The 12,659-nt window shown below is 32.4% G+C and overlaps 1 long non-coding RNA gene across 1 annotated transcript in view; it reads left to right on the plus strand.

The window, feature by feature from the left end:
• Positions 1-9,428, plus strand: part of LOC140698069 (uncharacterized) — a 211,962-nt gene extending 202,534 nt beyond the window's left edge. The window contains exon 4 of the long non-coding RNA XR_012075479.1: positions 8,549-9,428. This is a non-coding gene — a long non-coding RNA (uncharacterized lncRNA). The remainder of the gene's footprint in view (positions 1-8,548) is intronic.
• The last annotated feature ends 3,231 nt before the right edge of the window (positions 9,429-12,659 follow it).

Below are 12,659 nucleotides of genomic sequence, written 5' to 3' on the forward strand. Positions count from 1 at the left end.
AAGAAGACAGAAATCAAGTTATCCTCAGAACAGAAACAGACTCACAGACATAGTAAACAATATTATGGTTCCTAGGGGCAAAGGGAGTGGGAAGGGATAAATTGGGAGTTCGAGATTTGCAAAAATTAACTACTATATATAAAGTAGATAAACAACAAGTTTCACTGTATAGCACAGGGAACTGTATTCAAAATCTTGTAGTAATCTATAATGAAAAAGAATATGAAAAAAAATATGTATGACTGAAACATTAAGCTGTATACCAGAAATTGATACATTGTAAACTGATTATACTTCAATTAAAAGGAATAAAAAATAAAACACTCTTATGCTAGATAGTCTCATGTCTAACTCCCTCATTCCAGTCAGGTTTTCTGCTCAAATATGGCCTGTTCTGACCACTTTGTCTACAGTGCCACGCACCTCTGGTCACCTTCTAACTCCATGCCATGAATTATACTTCATTATTGTATGTGTCAGTATATTACCAGAATCTATCCTAGCACTCTGTAAAAGTTTAATACATATTTGATAATAATAAATTATTTAAAAATAAAACGATGCAAATGTTTGTTGCAAACAAAAGCTGGTAATCATTCTGTTTCTATTCTCCTCTGCTAATTCTGAATATAATTCATTTTTTTAAGTTTGAGATAAAGTGGACTACAAACCAAAGAAACCAGCTTCCTTTAAATTCTTCTCATTTCTATTTCATACTGGACGTGATACAGGGCTGGTAATTAATAGGTATGCCCCAACCAGAGTATAAAATACTTTACAAAGAAGTTTTTAATCAAGTATTTTCCCTTATCAAATATCAAAGCTTTATCGATATCTGGAGGTAGAGCAGCTATTGGAATGCAGGTTCATTTCAGCTTGGTAAATGATCTTGAACATTTATTAAAGTTTCTATTTATAGAAATTTTAACTCTTTTATAAGTTAATGAACAAAATAACAACTTGCCATCTTACACTGTATCACAAGATAAATTGAAGGAGATGTGCTGTTTTCACCTTCCTGATGGAACTCAAATGTGATAGATGAAATGTCAGAGCATTATAATAAATGCAAAGGCTAATGGCCTATTAATCCTGCTTGATATGTGATGTACCAAATTAAGATAGATTATTTCTGCACTGCATCTACTTTTAAGTTTTCTTTAGCATTCTTGCCAGTTAAAAACAGGAGACTTCATAGTTTATAATCCATGGTTTATTTAATGTAGCAAATTGATGCATAGGTGTTGAAGGTAGGGAACTGGAACTATTTAAATCAATCTACTCTTCTATATTAATGTTTAGATAACAGACTGTATTTAACAAATCGATATAGATAAACATATAGATATATTTCTGTTATGCATATATCATATATTGCTTTGTCACACATATATTTTATATTGCATATATAGAAGAAGGGAAAAGCTTGAATTAAGTACTGCTTTGTGAAATTTAAATGTTCAGTTAAATATACAATGTCTTGAGAAATTGCCCTTAGTTTTCTCCAGAGTAGAATGCTCCCTCTGAGTGATTATTTTAAATACAATTATGTGTTAAAACACACTTCTATTTTATATTACTTTTCTGTGTGTCCCATGGGAACACACAGTATTAATTGAAAGATGATATGTATGCCTTAAATATTACAGAATGTGTATCTGGTTGTGTACATTAGCATGTGCATGTAATATACACTCTAGCACATGTAATATAATATTTAAAATAAAGACGAGTTAATTTTGATGTTTAATGTTCCTTAATAACAAGAAAAGTACATAGTGAGTGTGGGAAATCTTTGTCCCAAATATTAAGGAAGTACTCAAAGAGTGATGAAAAATATGGTTTTAAAGGAAAATGTTTTAGCTATTATTTCCATCTAATGCACTAAGAATTGATGTTTATCAGTCTGACTTAAGGACCACAGGAGATCCAGAAACTCATAAATTCAATATATGATACCCCAATAAATAATAATTATTTTTGATGTTTGGGTATATTTTTTGAGATAATTTCTCCTTCCTAATTCAAAAATGATTGAGTCAGAATTTTCATTATGAAATGATTTCAGAAATCAGAATTGTGTTTATTTACTTTGTCACTCATTAACTGCTGGACATTTTAGATCTTACTGTCGTAGAAGTTGTGTTGCCTTACACAGTAAAAATATTTATTTTCACCTTTGTCTTGGTCTCATGGCAGGCTCTTGTATTTTTAAGATATCTTAGGAATACACTGAAATTTCCATTTTTTTTAAGGTTTTGGAATTCTAATACCTTTTGTACTCAATCTAGGGTCCCATAAACATTTTCACTGTTACAGAGGCAATGGATGACCCTGAGGTTTACACTTAAAGTCCACGCACAAATGTGGTTAGCCATCCAATTGGCTAAATACAGGAAATTGTAAAGTCTTAGATTCCCAGAACTCTAATCAAAGTGACCTAATTTTAATCTCAAAGAAGCACAATTAGAATATGATTATAACATCATAACATCACATGGGATATTTAATTTATCCTATTAAACCCTGACTCAAAAATTAATATGCGATTAAAGGAAATTGTCAGAGTGAATCATATAGAAGGGAAGACTTAAAAGTCAGAAGTGAACAACTTACTTAGCAAAATCCAGGCTAAAGAGACACTGTGTTCTCAGGAAAATGATAGAACTACTTTAACAAGCCTCATAATTGCCTGGGTGGAATATTTCTCCAAAGTCCTTTCTCCTTGCTTTAGATTGAGACTTCATAAGCATTCTGTTAATTATTCATTTGGTTTTCCCTTTGGAATGATATTAGGAAGGGTTACTGCTTTGGCTAATATAAGCATTGCAATTCGTGAAAAAGTTTGCATTTAACTTTTAAATGAATAAAATACTTTTAAACTAAATGAAGTAAATTTATTTACTTTAGTATCTTAATGTATTCTACTGCTATGTTTCCTCATAAAGTATAATCAATTCTAGAATATAGAAATAGCAGTCTCCAGACTACAAAATAGGATACATGCACAAGGGCAGTGCCATATTTGGATTGAGTCCTTTGGTCCTCCTGGCAAGATACTTAAACTTATCACTGTACCTTTTCTAACTTGAGGGAGGTAGCCTAGATCCAGGGCTGATTCACTAAACTTGATTTTAGCGTGGTTAAAAAAAAAAAAAGTGTCAACGTGATGAATGTGCACAAAGTAAAGGCAGGAGGGAAATGAACTTTTAGTGAAGTGCCTCTATTATATGCTAACAGCTCATTTGACAACAGTGAACATTTGGAGTGACCTTGGTGGAGATAAATAAATAAATAAATAAATAAACAAAAGTTCACAGAGCGGCACAAACTGTCACCCTCCAGTGCAAGTCAGACACCTACTCTAATGAATGACTCTCATGCCCATAATACAGTTTCTGTGAATTGCTTACGTTGACGGTGTGTAGCATGTCATTTACATTCCATGATAAATAATAAAACATCTCTGGTGGCACAGCACTTCCATTATGCTCTCTATTATAGGCTGACCAGGTTAAAATTGAATTTCAAATTTAAAATCTACCCTGGCCTATTGCAATTTTACAACTGAACTTGAATTATTTAAACTTTTTTCATGGCACTTTTAGAGACCACAGATCAGGGTTTAATTGTAACTAATTAGATGATATGACTAAGTAAAAGACACAAATTGAAATGGATGAGAAGGTATAATATTGCTCTGATGAAGAACTGATGGATAAATCTGTTCTTCACCTTTAGTACATTCAATATTCTTTCAAATTATCGGTAAAAGTGATTTAAACATTATATTGAATACCACATTGAATTTTGTTCTTTGGTGCATAAAAATCATTTTTCCTTTTCATTTTGAGTAATATTTCACCCTTTATCCAATTAGACTAAAGAATTTATATGATCCAAATAAACTAGCTGCATATATGAGCAGCAGTATTTCAAGGAGAATATGCCCTCAGTGATTTACCAGAAAACCTTGTTAACTTGTAAGGATGATTCATAGATTGCTGACTTAAAAGCAAAGCAGAGCCTGTGAGAAAAACCAAGAATAGAGGCTGTATTCTGGATTTGTATTGGTTTTGGTAACTATTAACACCGTTAATTCCCTAACCCTTTTTACTATTAAGTCTTTGTGAAATACGCCACTGCACACTGATGACTTAACTTTACGGACTTAAACACCTAAAATTTATTACTCATGGATTTGCTCTTGATTTAATACCAATTAGTATTATTGCTATATTATTGTTGTATCATTATTATTAGTTAGTAAACCCTTTATTATATCCCAGGCATACTGCTAAAAACTTTGCATGCAAATGCATTTGAGTTTTTACAACAGAACTTTGGATGCTTAATGCATTTGATTTTTCTCTGCAGTGCAATAAGGCAGTGCTCTCATTATTTGCATTTTATCTGTAAATAAACACAGGTTTATGGAGGCTAAGATGAGACAGGTAAAAAGTCACAGAGTGGCAACCCCGATCCAACTTTTTTTCCACCAACTTTTGTCACTATGCACTATCTGCTTTCTTATTTCTTATTTTATATCCAAACAGCTTTTTTCCTTCAAACGTAGATTATAACATATATATATGTGTGTATACACACACACACACACAAAGATTTCTTTTTCCCACAGGTCTTATGGATAATGCTTATAACTGCTTGATTAGTCATTTTTAATATTTTACTGTTATGGATTCAATTTATCTACCTCAAAAAGATGTAAAGTCCTAGCTCCTAGTAAGTGTGAATGTGACATTATTTGGAAATAGGGCTTTTGCAAATGGTCAAGTTAAACTGAGGCCATTACGGTGGGCTCTAATTTAATATGAATGTGTCCTTGTGGAAAAGGAAGATTTATGCTCAGAGGGAGAACACCATGTGAACATGAAGGTAGATATCGGACTGATACATTAACAAGCCGAGGAGTGCAAATGATTGCCGACATAGCACCAGAAGCTAGCAGAAGGGCATGGAACAGACTCAGAAGGACCCAACCCTGTTGACTGATCTCAGACTTCTAAGACTCCAGAATTGTGAGACAATAAATTTCTATTAAAGCTGTTCAGTCCTTGATACTTTGTTAGAACAATTCAAAAAAACTCATACAAATGTGCTGAGCTCTTTTGCTTGAATTAAGACATATACTACATGTAAATGCATCTGATGAAAAATATAAATTTAATTCATTAATACATTTTGTCCAGTATGACAAAGCCTTTTTTTGCCTAGGTGTCTAAAAATAAAAACACTGTATTTAAAAATAAAATACATTTTAAAAATCAAGTGACAACCAAAGTTAGATATAAAAGTCTTACTTAAATTAAATTTCTATTTGTTTCTTTGATGTTAGAAATTGAACACATTTATGTATCTAATGTAAATGTTTTAATTTACTGAAATGTGGCAAAGAGTTACTTGTATAAAGTTTTCTAACTATATTTGGTCTTCACAACTAGATTTGGTCTTTTCCAAGTATCTAATTTTCAAAGAGATTCTACAATAATGACCAGATGTACAGACACAGTAGCACATTAAAAAATACACTCAATACCAATAAACAACTATGCTTCTAGGAATCATTTTTAAAACAGACGATTAGTTTTAGAAGAAACTGGATTTTCATTTGGACTTACGCTATTTTTTGTTAAAGCCCAGAACAATGCTTGTTTTCATACCTAAATTGAATTTGGAAAAATCCAAGCTACTTTCCAACAGTGAGCCTTAGGGAAGCGACTTCCTCCCTGGTCTAGAAGTTCTTAAAAGAAAATTCCTTTTACTTGTTATTTTCTGTGAGATATTAATACCAATATTTGATCAACTGTATAAGAATCTGTGCATTAAGAACTATTTCAAGACTTTTCTGAGAATAATTTTGAATGGAGAAATATAGTACCAAAAGTACTAAGCAAATGTGACTAAAAATGTAATTCAGTTTTTTCATATTATAGAAATAATGGTCTAAAATCATAAGGATGATGTCAACTTCATTTAAGTCTAATAGAAAAAAAATTGTGGTTTTCATACCCTTCTTTGACATTAAGTCAATTGTTCTATAGAGAATCCCACTTATTTTAATTACAAATGCCCATTTTCTGTCTGAAACACTGAACGCACATTCAATTTGTTTTAATATCATAGAAAAAAATTTATATTACTTGGTCACGTAGATAATAATTACTTGGTCACTTAGAAAAATACTTAGACCTTATATTCCTGGCCCCAGTGAATATTTTAAAACTTAATCAATAACAGCAATGGTTTTTTTTTAACCTCTGATCCAAAGCTTCTCAATTGCTACCTTTTAAGATCTTTTTTTTAACTGATGAAAAAACATTTTAATTTTTCTACACTTATTACTAAAAGTACATCTTATTTCCATACATACTGCATAAAAGTAGATTTTTTTTCTCATTTCATTGTCACAAAAATTGTAAAAGTCAACGAAAAGCTCAAAAATGCCAGGCCTATATGGAAAAATTCCAAAAAGGTACAGTTTATGAAAACAGCCTCTTAAAACATTCTGTGTTCTGTTTGTGTCTCCTGTCTTCCTGCTTCTCTCTCTGACTCTCTCATCCCAAGGGATACAAACTTCATCTTAGGTTGTTGTTTGCTAGTTTTTCCAAGATTAAAAAATGCTGTTGCCTCTATAAACATTTCTTATTTATGAAGTAGACAGACATGACTAAATACTAATTAAAATACCTTCTCTTGTTTTGTGATTCTGTTTTTGTACTGGAAAATATGTGCCCCACTAGAATTTAAGAAATCAAAGTATGATATTTAAACTAGCTTTAGATCATATAGAATAAATTCATAAAATATAACGTTTTAGTCAATATAGGTTAAGTTATGCGATAGTAAAATAACTCCATATCAGTGGCTCTACAAACAGACATCTGTCCTCTATTCACATAAAGTTTGGAACAGGTCCAAGTGATTCTCTAGGGCCATTGTGCTCCATGATCCCACTTGCTTTAATCTTCAAATTCAAAACCTCAACACAAAATGCTTTTCTCAGTGCCACAAGACAATGACAGAGTCCTGTAGTATTTCACATTGGCAATAAGATGCTGTGGCCAGAAATGACCACATGCCTAATGGTCATCATTCATGAACCAGTTATAAAGCCCCAGTTAAATCAAAAGGGTAAGGAGATGTGCTTGGAAAAAGAGATTTTGCTTGGACAAGGGAGATCTCCATAAAAAAATCCTATTATTATTTCAGCTTCACAAGTGAAGGAAAGTAGAATTAGAAGACTTAATAACCTCTTCAAGTTTGGACAGTGACTTAATGAAAGATAATTTATAAAAATTTTTTTCAAAACAAATTTTTCTTTAAGTGTAGTTGATTTACAATGTTGTTAGTTTTGAGTGTACAACAAAATGGTTCAGTTATACATAGATAATGCATATTCTTGAAATTATTTTCCATTATAGATAATTACAAGTGATTAAATACAGTTCTCTGTGCTATACATTAGGTCCTTGTTGTTTATCTGTTTTATATATAGTAGTGTGCATATATTAATCCCAGACTTCTAAGTTACCCCTCCGCCTCCCTTTCCACTATGGTACCATACGTTTGTTTTCTATGTCTGTAAGTCTATTTCTGGTTTGTAGATAAGGTCATTTGTATCCTTTTTTCTTTTTAGATTCCACATATACGTGATATTATATGATATTTGTCTTTGTCTTGCTTCCCTTAATATGATAATCTCTAGGTCCATACATGTTGCTGCAAATGGCATTATTTCATTCTTTGTATGGCTAAGTAATAGTCCATCATATACATACATATATGCCACCATGTGTGTGTGTGTGTGTATGTGTGTATATGTGTGTGTGTGTGTGTGTGTGTATATATATATATATGCCACATTTTCTTTATCCAAATATCTGTCAGTGGACATTTGTTTCCATGTCTTAGCTACTGTGAACAGTGCTGTTATGAACATTGGGGTGCATGTATATTTTAGAATTAGAATTTTCTCCTGATATGCACCTAGGAGTAGGATTGCTGGATCATATGGTAACTCTTTTTTTAGCTTTTTAAGGAATCTCCATACTGTTTTCCATAGTGGCTGCACCAGTTTACATTCCCATCAACAGTGTAGGAGGGTTCCCTTTTCTTTACACCCTCTCTGGCACTTATTATTTGTAGACTTGTTAATGACAGCCATTCTGACTGGTGTGAGGTGAGCCCTCTTTGAAGTTTTTATTTGCATTTCTCTAATAATTGTGATATTGAGCATCTTTCCATGTGCCTGTTGTCCATCTGTATGTCTTATTTGGAGAAATGTCTATTTAGGTCTTCTGACTATTTTTCTATTGGGTTGTTTCTTTTTTTGATATTGAGCTGTATGAGCTGTTCCTATGTTTTGGAAATTAACCCCATTGGTTGCATCATTTGCAAATACTTTCTTCCATTCCATAAGTTGTCTTTTCCTTTTGTTTATGGGTTCCTTTGCTTTGCAAAAGCTTTTAAGTTCAGTTAGGTCTCATTTGTTTATTTTTGCTTTTATTTCCATTACTCTCGGAGACAGATCCAAAAAATATTGCTGATGACCCAGGAATCCCACTCCTGGGATTGTATCCAGAAGGAAATCTGCTTCAGGATGACACCTGCACCCCAATGTGCATAGCAGCACTATTTACAATAGCCAAAACATGGAAACAGCCTAAATGTCTGTCAACAGGTGACTGGATAAAGAAGAGGTGGTATATTTATACAATGGAATACTACTCAGCCATGAAAACCGACAACATAATGCCATTTGCAGCAACATGGATGCTCCTGGAGAATGTCATTCTAAGTGAAGTAAGCCAGAAAGAGAAAGAAAAATACCATATGAGATCGCTCATATGTGGAATCTAAAAAACAAAAACAAAAACAAAAGCAAAAACAAACAAGCAAACAAAAACAAAGCATAAATGCAGGACAGAAATAGACTCGCAGACAGAGAATACAGACTTGTGGTTACCAGGGGGGTGGAGGGTGGGAAGGGATAGACTGGGATTTTAAAATTGTAGAATAGATAAACGAGATTACACTGTATAGCACAGGGAAATATACACAAAATGTTATGATAACTCACAGAGAAAAAAATGTGACAATGAGTGTGTATATGTCCATGAATGACTGAAAAATTGTGCTGAACACTGGAATTTGACACAACATTGTAAAATGATTATAAATAAAAAATGTTAAAAAAAATATTGCTGAGATTCATGTCAAAGACCTATGTTTTCCTCTAGGAATTTTGTAGAATTTGGTCTTACATGCAGGACTTTAATGCATTTTAACTTTATTTTTGTAAATGTTGTAGGTAATATTCTGGTTGCATTCTTTTATATGTAGCTGTCTAGTTTTCCCAGTGATTTCCCAACCACTTATTGAAGATACTGTCTCTTCTCCATTGTGTAATCTTTCCCCTTTGTCATAGATTAAATACAGATGTGTTTTAGAATGTATTATGAGTTGCACCATTTCAGTACAGCAACTGTATCCATACTAGTTTCTAGCTACTTATTAAGTTCTTGAAAGTATTTAAGATATTTTGGTGATGTGATTCCTGCATTTTCTATGTTCTCTTTTTTTAGAACTCCTTTTATATTGATATCAATATATTTGTTTGTTTACTTGTTACGATGGATACTTTTATTTATCTCTTTCCCCCAGATCATTGGCTGTTCTGCTAAACTACATTTCTAGTCTTCCTTGATTCTAGGTGTGGCTGTGGCATAAGAATTTGTCAATGAAATATGAGCAGAAGAAACGTCTAAACTTGTGGTTTCACTTGTTTGAAAGATGTTCACCATGGGCTTCTCCATCCCTTTCTTTCACCTATGATGACTAGAAATGACAAGTAGCCTTGACAACCACATATTTAGAATGAGAATGTTACTCTGCCACTTGTGGTTCCCTTGATGAGTTTTTGGAGCTAAATCTAGTACACGCTATTGATTGTTACATAAAATAAACATCTGACTTGTCTGAAATACTAAATTTTGTTATTTCTTTGTTACTATAGGTAAGATTCTACTTTAACCAGTAATATGTTTACAAATTCTGGGGATTAGGACATTATTCTGCCTATCATAACGTTATTCAGTCAAACACTGATCTGTATAATGCTGTAAGTGAACTTTCTGGATGAAATTAAGGCTAATAATCAGCTGGCCATAAAATAAGGATATAATATTGGATTATCCTGAGTATTGCTAAACTTACCTTTTTATGTAAACATGTTATTTTATATAGCAAAGGGAATTTTGCAGGTGTGATTAAATTAAGGATATTGAGAAAGGAAGGTTATAGTAGATTATCTGGGTGGGCTAAGTATAATAAGAGGCCTTATATTTCAAAGAAGAAGCAGAGGATCAGAGTCAGGAAGAGAACTGAAGATGTTACACTGCTAGCTTTGAAGAAGGGTCCTCAAACAATTCAGTGCAGGGGGCCTTGGGAAGCTGGAAAAGAGAAGGGAAGGACTCCTAGAATCTCCAAAAGGAAGGTCAACACCAACCAGAGCCTTGCTTTAGTGCAATGCAACCCATTTCAAACATCTTACCTCCAGAACTAGAAAGTAATAAATTTATGTTTTTTAAAAGCCACCAAAGGTGTGGTAATATGTTACAACAGCAACATGGAAGTAACATAAATATCTTTAAAGTTCTGTCTCTGGAATGAACTTTCTTGAATTCATTCGTGGTCCCAGTGATCTATTCTGTGCAGATAATCCAATGTAAAGCAAAGCAAACAAAATAAATCTAGTTATTGATTGCTGATTTTTAAACTGCCCATTAAGCAATATTTATATATGTGATTTTACATAATAGACATCAAATAATTTATCTTCATTTACTCATGTTCTCCTAAGACTAGTGGGAAATACACACACACACACACAGTTACATTTCAAAGATAATATATAGAGAGAGTTTGTTTTGACAGAGAATTATTTATGACAGTATTAGTTAAGAATAGATTTAAGTTCAGATCTGGCTCCCTAATAAAGTCTTCCTTAAAAATAATTCAGAGGAAGTCACTATATCAATGAAAGGCAATCTTCCTCTTATTTGAACAAGGTAGTTGAGTACAGTTTTTCAAAATCCACAAGAGTTATGTACCAATTAAGTTCTTGTCAGTTGCATCATTTGCAAATATTTTCTCCCATTTCATAGGTTGCCATTTTGTTTTGCTTATGGTTTCCTTTGCTGTGAAAAAGCCTGTAAGTTTAATTAGGTCCCATTTGTATATTTTTGCTTTCATTTTAACTGCCTGGCTAGACTTCCCTAGGAGAGCATTGCTAATATTTATGTCTGAAAATATTTTGTGTATGTTTTCTTCTAAAAGGTTTATAGTGTCTTGTCTTATGTTTAAGTCTTTAAGCCATTTTGAGTTTATTTTTGTGTATGATATGAGGGAGTGTTCTGACTTCATTGATTTACATGCAGCTATGCAGTTTTCCTAAGAATATACAATGGAATAAAAATCTCTTCAGTAAGTGATGTTGGGAATGTTGCGTGTATTTATAAATAGTATTGAATAAAAATTATTCTGAACACTGCTTAGGTGGTTTGCCTAGAAAAATTATATTAGTTGTTATCCCACTAAATTTATGATTTCTAAATCATAATTTACATACATACAAGCTACCTATTATCTATTTCACCAAACCCCATGTCTAAGTGTTAAACTAGAAAGTTATGGAAAAATGAATCAATAAATTTCCATGTAATTTGTATGATATAACTCTGACAGCAGTGCCATTTTCCAGCTCTATGTGTTTTGAAAACCAATTTTAATTATTTTTTGCTTGTTTATTTTAAAAAAGAATTTATTTTTTAAGGAAATTTTATATTCACAGCAAAATTGAGCAGAAAGTACAGAGTTCCCATAAACCCTCTCTCCCTACACATGCATAGCCTCCCCCACCATGAACATTTAGACCAGAGAGGAACATTTGTTACAAGAAATGAACCAACATTGACACCAACTGTTACCACCCAAAGTCTGTAATTTACAGTAGGGTTCACTCTAGGTTTTGTACATTCTATGGTTTTAAACAAATGTGTAATGATGTGTATCCATCATTATAGTCATACTGAATAGATTCACTGAATAGATTCACTGTTTCAAACAAATGCATATGGTTTTAAACAAATACATAATGACGTGTATCCATCATTATAGTCATACTGAATAGATTCACTGCCTTAAGAAATCCTTGAACTTGACTTATTCATCCCTCCTTCTCTCTGAAACTACCAATCACTAATCTTTTTACTGTTTCTATAGTTCTACCTTTACTAATGGATCAGTGTTTATATAGTTGGAATCCTTTTAAGATAAGCTTCTTTCATTTGCATTTAAGGTTCCTCAGTGTCCTTACTTGGCTTGATAGCTCCAATCTTTTTAGTGGACAGAGACACCAGAGTAAACACTAGGACTTCTATTAAATTTCTGTAAGACGTAAAGTAATCTACTTGTTACCTTTATCAATTTTAAATTCTTTCTATATTTGCCTTTGCTTAATGATATCCTGTTAAGGATGTTAATAATAAAATTTTAAGTCATGTTATGAATGTTTGATTTTAGATTTGACTGGTAAGTGAAATCATAATGTAGTAGATATTTCATATTTTAAATCATCT

This window comes from Vicugna pacos, chromosome 1, assembly GCF_048564905.1.
Source record: "Vicugna pacos chromosome 1, VicPac4, whole genome shotgun sequence".
Lineage (NCBI taxonomy): Eukaryota > Metazoa > Chordata > Mammalia > Artiodactyla > Camelidae > Vicugna > Vicugna pacos.